The sequence below is a fragment of the Ixodes scapularis genome, unplaced genomic scaffold (assembly GCF_016920785.2).
Source record: "Ixodes scapularis isolate PalLabHiFi unplaced genomic scaffold, ASM1692078v2 PGA_scaffold3__209_contigs__length_174095766, whole genome shotgun sequence".
NCBI classification, from domain to species: Eukaryota; Metazoa; Arthropoda; class Arachnida; order Ixodida; family Ixodidae; genus Ixodes; species Ixodes scapularis.
Window position 1 is genome coordinate 33,809,172 of NW_024609868.1, and position 11,259 is coordinate 33,820,430.

Here is an 11,259-nt window from a genome sequence, read left to right on the forward strand (position 1 = left end):
CAAATCAACGAAGAAGCGTTGTGTTCTCGGCCGCCACTTGAATCCGCCGCGAAGATAACTTTCTCGTAATCTTAACTGGCTTCGCTCCGGTAGATTGGTTCGGGCAAGCTAGTTCGTTTGTTATTCAATATGACAAAGTTCGTCGCTGCGCTGCCTTGCGTCTTTGCTCGTAGAGCATTGAAACCAGCCCCCGATCGACCGAAATGACAACTTATGCACCACTAAGGCAGTCGTTCGAACTACTGACAGCTTTCGACACCGTGCGTGACCAACTAGAAGGCCGATAAAGACGTCGTGAGCCTATTTCGTAGCCAACACACTATACCGCGGAGCTGGTAGGGTACCTGCGCTAGCTCGACGTCGTTTCTACTTCCAAAAGAAATAAAGGGACCCTATTAAAGAAATAAAGGGTGCGTACCAGACGATGCATGGCTAATCCAAAGGGCGTTAATTTGAGCGTAATGTCAAACAAACAGCAGACCCGATCGACTTGTGAGTGAGTTGAGGAGTCCGCCGCCAACAAAGCCACGACCGGCTAGCGCCCCATATTCCCCGCTTCTCGGTCCACCAGCGACTCTCACTACTCCGAACAACATGGGGAAGGGGGGGGGGGGGGGGGGGGGTAACTGGCCTTTTATCCCGAAAACAAGCTGAGCTATTCATGCGGGAAGAATCCACGTGCAAGAAAGGGTCCACTTCGAAAAAAGTGTCGGGGGCATCCTGAGTCTGCAAGGCGCGCCTAGCTGGGCGCGCCTTGCAGACTCAGGGAATAGCAGGCAGGTTTTGCGAGTCCATGTCTTTTTTTTTCGCTACCTGAACTCGTGATGCGTGCGAACATACAGTAAAGAAAAACGTTCAGTACCAAAATGGCTCAATTTTGGTTTTGGATCGTGGATTAAACCGGATTTTGGATTGTAAAACAATGTTACCAAACGCAGCCCTCGAAAGACCACGCGTGATAGCCGAGAAACCGCCAACCGCGTCTCGGAGTGCCTGAATGGGATCGCTCGCGAACCGCATCCGCAACCGCTTCGCAAACGCAGCTCAACAGCCAGTGTGAATGCGCCAAAAGACTGCTTACCGTCGAGCAGTTGCTATCCGACCCTTACGACGGGGCAATAAGGGCGAGAAAGAGGGGGGGGGGGGGGGGGGGGTTGCTGTGCTCCACGACGGAACGCAGTCGACGCAACTGTGTGAACGAGCCAATAGGACGACTTACGATCGGATGCGCAGCAATGCAGCGGGTCGTAAAGGGGTGTCCAGACAGTATACTGCAAAACGTACGACTCCGTCAAATCGTGCGGCGCTCCGCTTCCGGCCGTTTTTCTTTGCCGGAGGGAAACTTCCCCCCATCAAATCTGCCGGGGGGAATCTTCCCCCCGTAAATCGCGTGGGTGAGATTTGACGGGGGGAAGTTTCCCCCCGACAGATTTGATGGGGAAAAGATTCCCCCCGGCAAAACAACAACAACAAAAAAAGAACGGCCGGAAACAGAGCGCCGCACAATTTGTCGGAGTCGTGCGTTTGGTAGTATTCTGTTTGGACACCCCTTAAGCCGTCACAAAAGGCTTAAAAACCGATCTTGTCTCAGTCGGTCGGAGTCAAGCCCATGTGTGTGAACGGGCCTTTACTGTTCTAGATCCTCCTGCGGTGTCCGCCTTAGTGAGAATTTTTACTACAAGTAATTCTAATGGCAGTGAGAGTAAAAAAAATAATTTAAAGGGCTAAACAAAATAGAATGTGGTTGGATAGAAGCGCCGAAGGACAGAGACAAAGTGAAGAAGGGAATTAAAACACGGAGGTCCGTATTGTAGTAAACTTCTTCGCTTTGTCTCTTTGCTTCGGCGCTTTTATCCGGTCATGAACCAGTTAGCCCAATTGAACATTCTGTTGCAATTGAAAGTTTCTGATATTCTTTAAAGCAGTTGTAGCACCCTTTACTCGCGCTTCACTTATTCCTGAATAATATGACCAATATGTCTCAAAAATAGATGGCGCATTTAATCCTCCATCCTATCGATGGGTCCGTGAGGTTTTACAAAAGTGTTGACTCATCTAACGACTTCTTCTGCGGCGGCCTCACCGATCCTACGTCCATTTGGTAGCTTCTCCGAGCGAACTGTTTACTTAACTTTTAAACTCGGAAGCGCCCCTTTGTAGCTTCTTTTTGACTTTAGAAAAAAAACATTTTTTTTCCCCCGTAGCGGGATTGAAAATGGTAGTCCGGGTAATCTGAGGACCGTGTAAAGAAGCACCTCTAATCTCTTCGACCTAGGCTTTGGCTTCGGTATATTTGAAATGGTCGTTTCCTTCATGAATTTTGAATTGGCCATGTTTTTCTTCCATATATTTTCTTTTCGGAGTTGAGAGTATTCTTTGACCGCCTTTTTTGGAATATCTCCCGCACGTCTGCACACACCATGCACAAAACGTATACTGTTTTTCTTTCTAATAAAAGTGCGGGAAAACCAGTGTTAAATATCGTCACGAATGACAATTGATGAGGCGATGAAAACGGAAGCAAATTAAACGTTTAATGAGGCGACCTTGTGCCCAAAACAAAACAGACAAAGACGACGAAAAATGCCGTGTCACTGGGCTATGGACGCACGCGGGACGTGAGATGTTCCGCACAAGAAAGCCACTGCGCATGCTCAGAACAGGTTCCACAGACCAGTAGACAAAGGTGGCAGTGCGCAGAAGGCCATTGTTGAAATGGTCGATCGAACGCTTTAGAAAGCGAAACGCCGGCGTCCGGCGTTGATCTCGCATTCAAACCCGTTCGGCGGGTGCGGTGAAGACAAAGGCAGCTAGCTTTATGTCTACCCACTAATCATACCAACTAGAGCTTGGCGTTTTGCCGTCCCCGTGCGCTCTCGCCCGTCTGTCCCCTGTTCTCCCTCAGTGTCCCGGAGCAAACGAACGCCGAAATACAAATCACAAAACAAATGCATTAACATAATAGACAACGCCCTAAACTTCCTAAGCTGTCACTGATTAAAAGCACAAGGTGAAGGTTCATATATACCGCAGTTGATTACTTGCGCCGAATATTGGGGACAATCGACAAGAAGACGTGCGCCATGACGTTGCACTTTTTTGCACTTTTTGTTTGGCACCATTTGGCTCGTAGCATCGGCTTCGCTCTGACTGAATGGCACAGGAAGTGTAGAGCAGGCGTGACGGACTGAGGTGAGACGCTGAGCAGAGTTTGGGCACAATTACGGTTTAGTCTACGCCACCCCTGTGGACGTGCAGAGGGCTGCGGAATTTCTCAGGCCGAACTTCATTCTAACGGGAGGTAAACTCAGAATTCGTGTACGTGCGCGGCGTAGCGTAGCACGAGGGTAGAGAAGGTAGCTGAGTTGGCTACCTGAAAACATCTGCGCAGGATTCTTCGCTCCATACGACGCTGCACCGCTTCGATCTGTGCGTCCTCCGTGATGTCGTAAATAATCGGTCGTATGGAAATTGTGACTGGAAGTGAGTACCGGCTAGGTTTCTTATAAAACGCAATTTTGCGTATAACGGTTTTATTGACCGGTCGAAATTCAGCTGCAAACGTTTTATCCTAGCTCTATCGTCGCTTCTGTGATCTTTAAAATCTTGGCTCGAGTTCTCCATTAAAAAAAGACAAGGATATTCTTTCGGTGAACTGGTGTTTCTTTGTTTCTTTATTTAGACCACAAGTCAGGGAGACTGGGCAATTCTCAAATCACATGTCGTCTTAAGGGCTGGGCAGTATCGCGATACAAATGCGTCGCGATACTATTTTAACGATGCGTTTGAGTATCTCTATCTCTGTCTCCAGATACATTTGAAAAATGTATATGTATCTCAGTAGTGAAATACATTTACGATGTATCGCGATACTTTGTCAGACTTGGGTATTTTGTTACATTTGTTCTAGTTTTTAAGATAAATATAAAGATATATGTCTGGTGAAAATTGCTTCGTACTTTATAAAGTGAACCCGTCCTATAACATGATCCATCTCAGTCACCGACTTAAGAAAACTGTGGTTTAAGGAAGGCTACTTGCAAGAATAACAAAACTCGCTGCTCTAACAAAGCCCTCCTCTCTGCAATTTAGCAGAGAGAACGCTGTAAAGGAGTTGAATGGAGAAAAAGTACGGCCCGCACTATGAGGGACACAGAAGCATATAATACGACAGTTTGAGATGTGCCCTTGTGTTAAAAAAAACGCCAAGCGCGGTTCTACGAACGACCGGCCTCCGACTCCAAAGTCACCCGAACCGTCACGTTCGTCGGCCGGAAAGCTCACGGAGCGAATGCCGTTATGCGCCCGAGCGACTTCCAGCTCCGGGGCGTCCGCTTTCCCGCGCAACGTGTCAGCCGCCTTCCCTTTCTGAATGGCCATTTGATCGCGAATGTCTGCAGCGTTGCCCAAGAGCAACAGCGGCGACGGCGAGGGAAGTGAAAGCGACCCAGATGCAAGACGGCCCGGCGAGGCCTTGAACCGTCGTCATGTATCTGGGACGACGACCAGGTATTGTGGCGTCCGCAGCCTTGCGCCACTCTTCGCCGATCGGAAACGGGGTTACCTCCGCCGCTCCCGCTGCCGCCGCCGCAGTAGCACCGGGCCTTTCTGAATGCGTGCTGCTGAGGAGAGAACGTGCAGCTCCCGCCGGACCTCGCCGTGCCGGTTAACTAACCGCCTTTTTGCACCGCTGGGCGAAGGCCACGCGGGAAAAGAAGTTGGGTCATTTGATTACGGTTGGGCAATCCCCCCAAAAGCCTTCTTGAAAACGTGCACATTTCCCCCTCCCCTAGATAAGTAGGTGCGTGAAGTGGAATGTTTGTGTGCACGTGCCGCCTATGCCCCCCCCCCCCCCCCCCCTTCCCGTATGTGTGCGCTCTCGAAGCGCGGTCGGCGGAATCGCGACCGATGGCCCGTGTCCCCCGATGTCGAGAGAAGTAGGCGTGAGTGTTTGTTGAACCCGTCCCCAAGTCGTGGGACCAGTGAGGCTTTCCTTGCGCAAACGTCGTCTTTTTTTTACATATTTCTTTTTGTGTGTGTGTGTGTGTGGGTAGAGGGTTGTTTGAGGAATGGCGTGTGTGGAACATGGGTTTGGCCCGCTTAGGAGACAAGTGCCGCGAACTCACGCTGCCGTGTGGCCTGGTCTTGAAGATTTGTTTCTGCGTTCCTGCCCAGGAGGTGAGAACGATTGCACGGCGAGTGCCGTTCAGAGGAGGCAGTAATGAAATTACTGTAATTGAATTACAGTAATTAAATTACTTTTGAGAGTAATTTGTAATGTATCTACATTACTTTTTGATGCAGGTAATTTAGTAATGTAATGAATTACCCTAGTTGCGGTAATTGTCATTAAAATCGTAATTATCTTCTGGATATTTTAAGCATGTTTTTTTTTATTTGCCCGGAAATGAACAAAACAAAAAAGCAGTTCTTGCGTTTGCAAAAAAAAAAAAAGAAAATAAAAAAGTGTCTTCGAAAAATAACGAAAAAGAAACAACAAATGCGCTTTTCGTTTGTGGCCGCAGGCTCGTGTGACGGTCGGACCGGGTGTCTTTGGTTTTGCTCAGTGGCTTGGTGTGGGGTTGACGGCTGTTACTTTCCAAATACAGAGCAGAGTGCGTTTTTTCTTTTTGTTTAGCTCCTCCTTTAAACTATATAAAACAGTAATTTAAAAGCAATTTCATTACTTCTATGCGGTAATTTGTAATTATAATTCATTACTTTTGTGTAGTGGCAATTTGCAATGTAATTTAATTACATTTCACTCGTCTTTAGAAAAGTAATCAGTAATGTGATTTAATTACAATAAACGATTAATTTGGCGACCTCTGGTGCCGTTCTATTACACCTGGTTGGTGTCGACCCTTTGGGAGAACTATATGCGCTCCCTTGGGGGGCGTGCTAAATCGCAAAATAATGCGACACGCCTTATTTTGCTAGATGATATATCCCGAGAGGTTCGACTGTCTCGTAGTACTACTACTTTGCCACGATTCCATGGCAAGAGTTCCATCTGCTTCTAACGTTATTTCGATGCTTAGATGGTCACTGAGAGCTGAAAGAACGCGAAGCGTTGCGTGACGAAACGTGGCATGACGAATCAGGAGATAACGAGCGTGAACGCAATAGACCATGTACCCTACTGCGTTTCTTAAACTGCCAGTGACCACATAGTGTGTGGCAGCATGCAAGAAGAAAAGCCGTCCACCACAAAACAATTCTCTATACAGTGCCCAATGCGACTCGCAGTATTTGGCATTAGGCAGCGCTTGGCCCTTTCGTGGGCGCCAATAAAATAAACAAACAAGGTGTGCAACTTAGGAAAAGGTTTGTGAGTTCGCTTTCCTGCAGAACACGGGCACAGCGAATCACGGCGAATAATAGAAGGACGATCCCAGAGAATGACAAACTCAGAATGCGATTAGATTTGAAAAAGATTGCGTTCTCCGCAGGAGCACTGAACAAGTGAAACGTTGTGCTGTTGCTCCTGCACAAATCAGATTTGTTTTTCTTCTGTTGTGCGTAATTGCTTTGTTATTGGAGTGGGAACCTCCTATTGGTTGCCGTGATCAACTGTCTTGGGGTTCTACAAAAAATTTAACTCAAAGCCTTTTTTTTATAAGTGTGACAGGTATTTTTTTTTTTCTTTCGTGTGATCTAAAATGAAAAATTTGCTTTCAAACTAAGTAATATGTGCTTCGATTCAGCTTAGTCCCTAACGCAGCCGACGCTACAAGGCAGTGGGACAAATCAAGCAGCGTCAAAGGCGCCAGTCACTAGGCATTTGTTTGTCTATGGTTGGTTCAGTGATTATAGAACACGTACAGTGGCCCAATTTTTTAAAAATATAATCAAGCGAGCGTCGACCACCGGGACGGCCAGCGCTGTGCCGCTGAAAGATGCGGCGTCACGGGAGAAATTAAAGGGCCCATGAAACGAATTTTGGGTTGGGATAAATCATTTTAGATTGGGATTTTACTAATAGCACATCGTTCAGTGGGCCATAATAAAAAAGGTAGAAAGTCAAAAGCCTGACTGACTTTCAGTGCAAACATTTGAAAACACAGCGGACTATTTCGTACCTCCTACCCTTCGTAAGCTGTCTGCCTTTTCACTGTGATACATCCGCGGTCCCAAAAGCGCGTCATCGGGTCCAAACGCGCGACACACGAAACCGGACCTCACCTATTTCCTTCACCCCTAAGCTGACATTGTGGTGGAAGCTACGCGCTTGCCGGACCAATCAGCCGCCTCCCTTTCATCACCTGACCTCATTTTCTGCGCGTGGGTATGCGCGAGAGAGCGTGATCACGTGGCAGGTCTGGCTGGCCCAACGAGCACGTAGCTTCCACAGCACTGTCAGCTTCGGGGTGAACGGGTTGGGGAAAGCAACTTTTATCTGAATTTTGAGCGACGGGCTAATCTTCTAGGGGGACAATGGCTCTGTCCGGGTACACAAACCAGATTCCGAGCAAGAGGGGCCTCCCCTCTTTTCGTCTTCTTGAACTGTTTGGCGGAATGCGCGATTTATGAGTTGAGGAGGAAAGCTAAACAAGAAAAAGTTGGAAAAGCGTTTCATGACCCCTTTAAGCGCGTGCGCACAAAGCTCTTTCTGTTGCGAGCGTCGTCTGCTAGGCTATTTTGTGGGCCGCACACAGCCCCTGTTCATTATCTGCTGGCATAGCTAAAAGCCTTCAAGCAAAGATCTGAGCAGCGCTTGCTTGCGTGATACTGCTCAGGCGTGGCATAAACCGCGCATCATCTCGAGTTTAATTTACTTCTTTTTTTTCATTTCATGTTTGCGTTTACTTTTGTAAAAGGAAAAATACGGTGACGCGACAAACTGAATGCAATGACGCATTCAGTATACCGCAGACAATGCCGCGAGCCATCAAAACGAATCCAGTGGTTTCACCCTGCCACGTGACATCGTGCTTCCCCGTGCAGTTGTACCCAAGGGGAAGGCCGCGTGACACACTTTTAGCGATGGACTGGCCAAGATAACTCGTAGCGTCGGCTGCGGTGCAACAAAAAGTGAAACGGGGTATGGACAGGGTTTCCGCTCGGGCTTGGTGTTTTGTATTATCAATTGCGTTGTTGCTGTCGTCATCTAGCCTATGTAGCCGGGTAGTCCCAGTTTTCTTTGACCAGGGGCCCTAAACTCGTCAAACACAAAGTTGGAGCCGAAAGTTCGCAGAGCGCGCTGATTGGACGTTGGCGAAAAAAGCGCGAAGTCATCGCCGTGATAGACCAATCGGTGCGCTCCGTGAACTTCGGGCCCAACTTTGTGTTTGACGAGTTTAGAGCCCCAGCGGGCGTGCGCACATTTTTATGCCTCCTCGAGGGCCCATAAAAACACGGGAACGTGTTGTGAAAATGTCGATGGGCGGCATGACGCGAAGGGATATAGAAACAACAGTCGGAGTTACACAGGCTAACGTCAATAGGATCTTGAACGCATTTCAAGAAGAGGGGCGTATCGGCGATCCGCTTCGACATTGCAAGCGTCCTGCCTTCCTTTGCTACGGAACAGGGGCTGTGTGCGGTCAACGGAATAGCCTAGCAGATGACGCTCCCACCAGAAAGGGCTTTGTGCAAACGCGCTTAATCTCTCCCGTGACGCGGTGACGCTGCATTTTTCCGTGGCACAGCGCTGGCCGTGCCGGCAGTCGACGCTCGCTTGATAATATTAAAAAATTGGGCCACTGTATATAAACATGACGAACACCATGATGGTCTGCTTTTGACGCTGACTGATTCGTCTCATCAGCTCGGAGCGTATTTCCTCGAGTGATAGCCGCACTGCTTATGAAGAAAGCCTGAGGGTTCGCTTTTCCGCGGAGCACGCAGATTGCCAATCACAGAAGTGTTGCAAGTTGGGCGAGTTGGTATGATGACATGATGAACAGAACAGCGCACACAAAGACAAGGACAGAGAAAAGGAACATGTAGTTCCTGCCCTTGTTTTTAAATAAGGACAGAAAAATAAGGACAGTTTTTAAATAAGGACAAAAAAAATTAGTGAACGATCATGCTTTCTCGAGCATGATCGTTCACTAAAATCTATGGTGGGCGGTCACCTTCCCGTTCATTGCAATTCCTGCTCGTGTGCTCCAATTCTTAAAGGCACAACAATAATTGGACACTATCGAGACAAGACGACTCGCGAAATCTTGGATGCACATTGCATCAACAGCCTGGAGTAGTGCAGCATCAGCCACCCATCAGTGACACTACTACAAACCGAAACCTTGTTTTTAGATCGGACTATGGGGCAAAGGCATTGTAGTTAAATGGTGTTTTGTCGCGTGTGACACGCATTGCGTGCCCTGCGTGTCTTTCAGAACGTCCTCCTCTTCTTCTTTTTGTGTATAAATTCAGTTGCGAGTCAGCGCTTGTGTGTCGTGCATGTTCCTTTTATCTGTCCTTGTCTTTGTGTGCGCTGTTCTGTTCACCACATCACATCTTGCCAATTAGCGCGTTCGACAGCCTGATACTAGCGGTTTACAGGACAGAGATAACGTCTTCGTGCCAGGATACCGTCTTTGAAGATTGCATTTGTAGGGAGAATCGTATTCTCGATCTGGTTATTCGCTATGGTATATATGCGCAACGCAATGATTGGTTGTAGATGTGTTATGTGGGAAAGTAGACTCAAGGGCCTTGTTCATAAATAGTGCGGCTATTACTCGAGTAAGTACAGTATATATATATATATATATAGATATAACGGGGCACGGTGGCGGGAGGCCGAAGGCGTGGGTATAAAACTGAGAAGAAAAAACCTTTAGTGAAAACAGCAACAACGGACGATTTATTCTTCGATGTTTCGGCCGGAGTCCGGCCTTCGTCAGGAAGGCCGGACTCCGGCCGAAACGTCGAAGAATAAATCGTCCGTTGTTGCTGTTTTCACTAAAAGTTTTTTCTTCTGAGTTATATATATATATATATATATATATATATATATATATATATATATATATATATATATATATATATATATATTCTCATAGTTCGTTTGCATACGCGACCTTTTTATTTTTGTCGGAATGTAAATTATCGTTTGTGTTTAATCCCTACATTTGTTTCATTAACTATTTCTTTGTATGTCGTTTACAATTTAGATTGTATATTTGGTTTGCTCTAAGAATACCGTGTTTGGCGAAATAGTGGTAGCCATAAAATTCAATTGTTATTTACTTTGTAGTCGCAAATTCGTTTTTACATTGTAGCATACATTTTACATTGTAGCATGATAACGTGCCGTACTCCACTGAAAGATTATTCAACTTTTTTTCAGATTCGACAAGATGTGACGCTTTCAAGCCAGGAACGATTTAGCGCTACCACCTTGCACATACACAATTGCAAGTGTTGTCATTTTGCGACGTTGAGACATCACAAGGTTGGTCAGCGCGCGTGCTGTTTCTTCGTCATATCATCGGTCAGCAATGAGCTTTCGTTCGCTTTATGACACAGTGGGCAGTAACTTGTAAGTTGTCTTCTCTTCTTTTTATTTGAGCATATTTATTGGTGTACAAACAATTTCGGCGACGCTTCTCTTAGACGCATACATGTCAACTTGCCGACAGAGGTGCATGCACTCTACCAAGACAAAAGCGTAACACTTGGTGCAACGCGCAGCCGTCAGAGCATAAAATGGCTGGCATATAAATACGCTTGATAGCCAGCAACCACTTATCATTGCTAAATGACGAGAAAACCCAAGTTCCCACATTGCTGAGGACGCAGTCTCGGTTATCATGTCCTCCAAAAGGTAAAAAAACACACACAGACACACGCAAAGACATAAATAGTTTTAGTAATTTCTCCTGTATTTTGTAAGAAACTGAGAAGAGGCTTTTACACAGAAGTTTCCCGCCCGATATATTCTGACTGGAAAGGTCAGAATATATGGACACTATAAAGCTACCGCGTGAAGTGAAAATTTCGTTCACATATGTCGCTGTTTAACCAGTAGCCAGTGATGTTTTATCTGTCGCCATTTGCAAGTGCATGTAATTTTTAAATATATTTTTTGTATTTTTCCGCTATAATGTTTTTCTTTATTCCGCCTCATTACGAACCCAAATAAGACTCAAGGATACAACCCCGTAAGAGCGTTAGAATTCACAGTTCGTCGACTTTTTTCTCCCGTGTTTAGATTTTCATGTTCTACTTAATGTTATGCCTTACACGAAGGGGTATTTTCAGCTTACCAACATAATACCCGTGACTATATAAAAACACCTGGCAGCT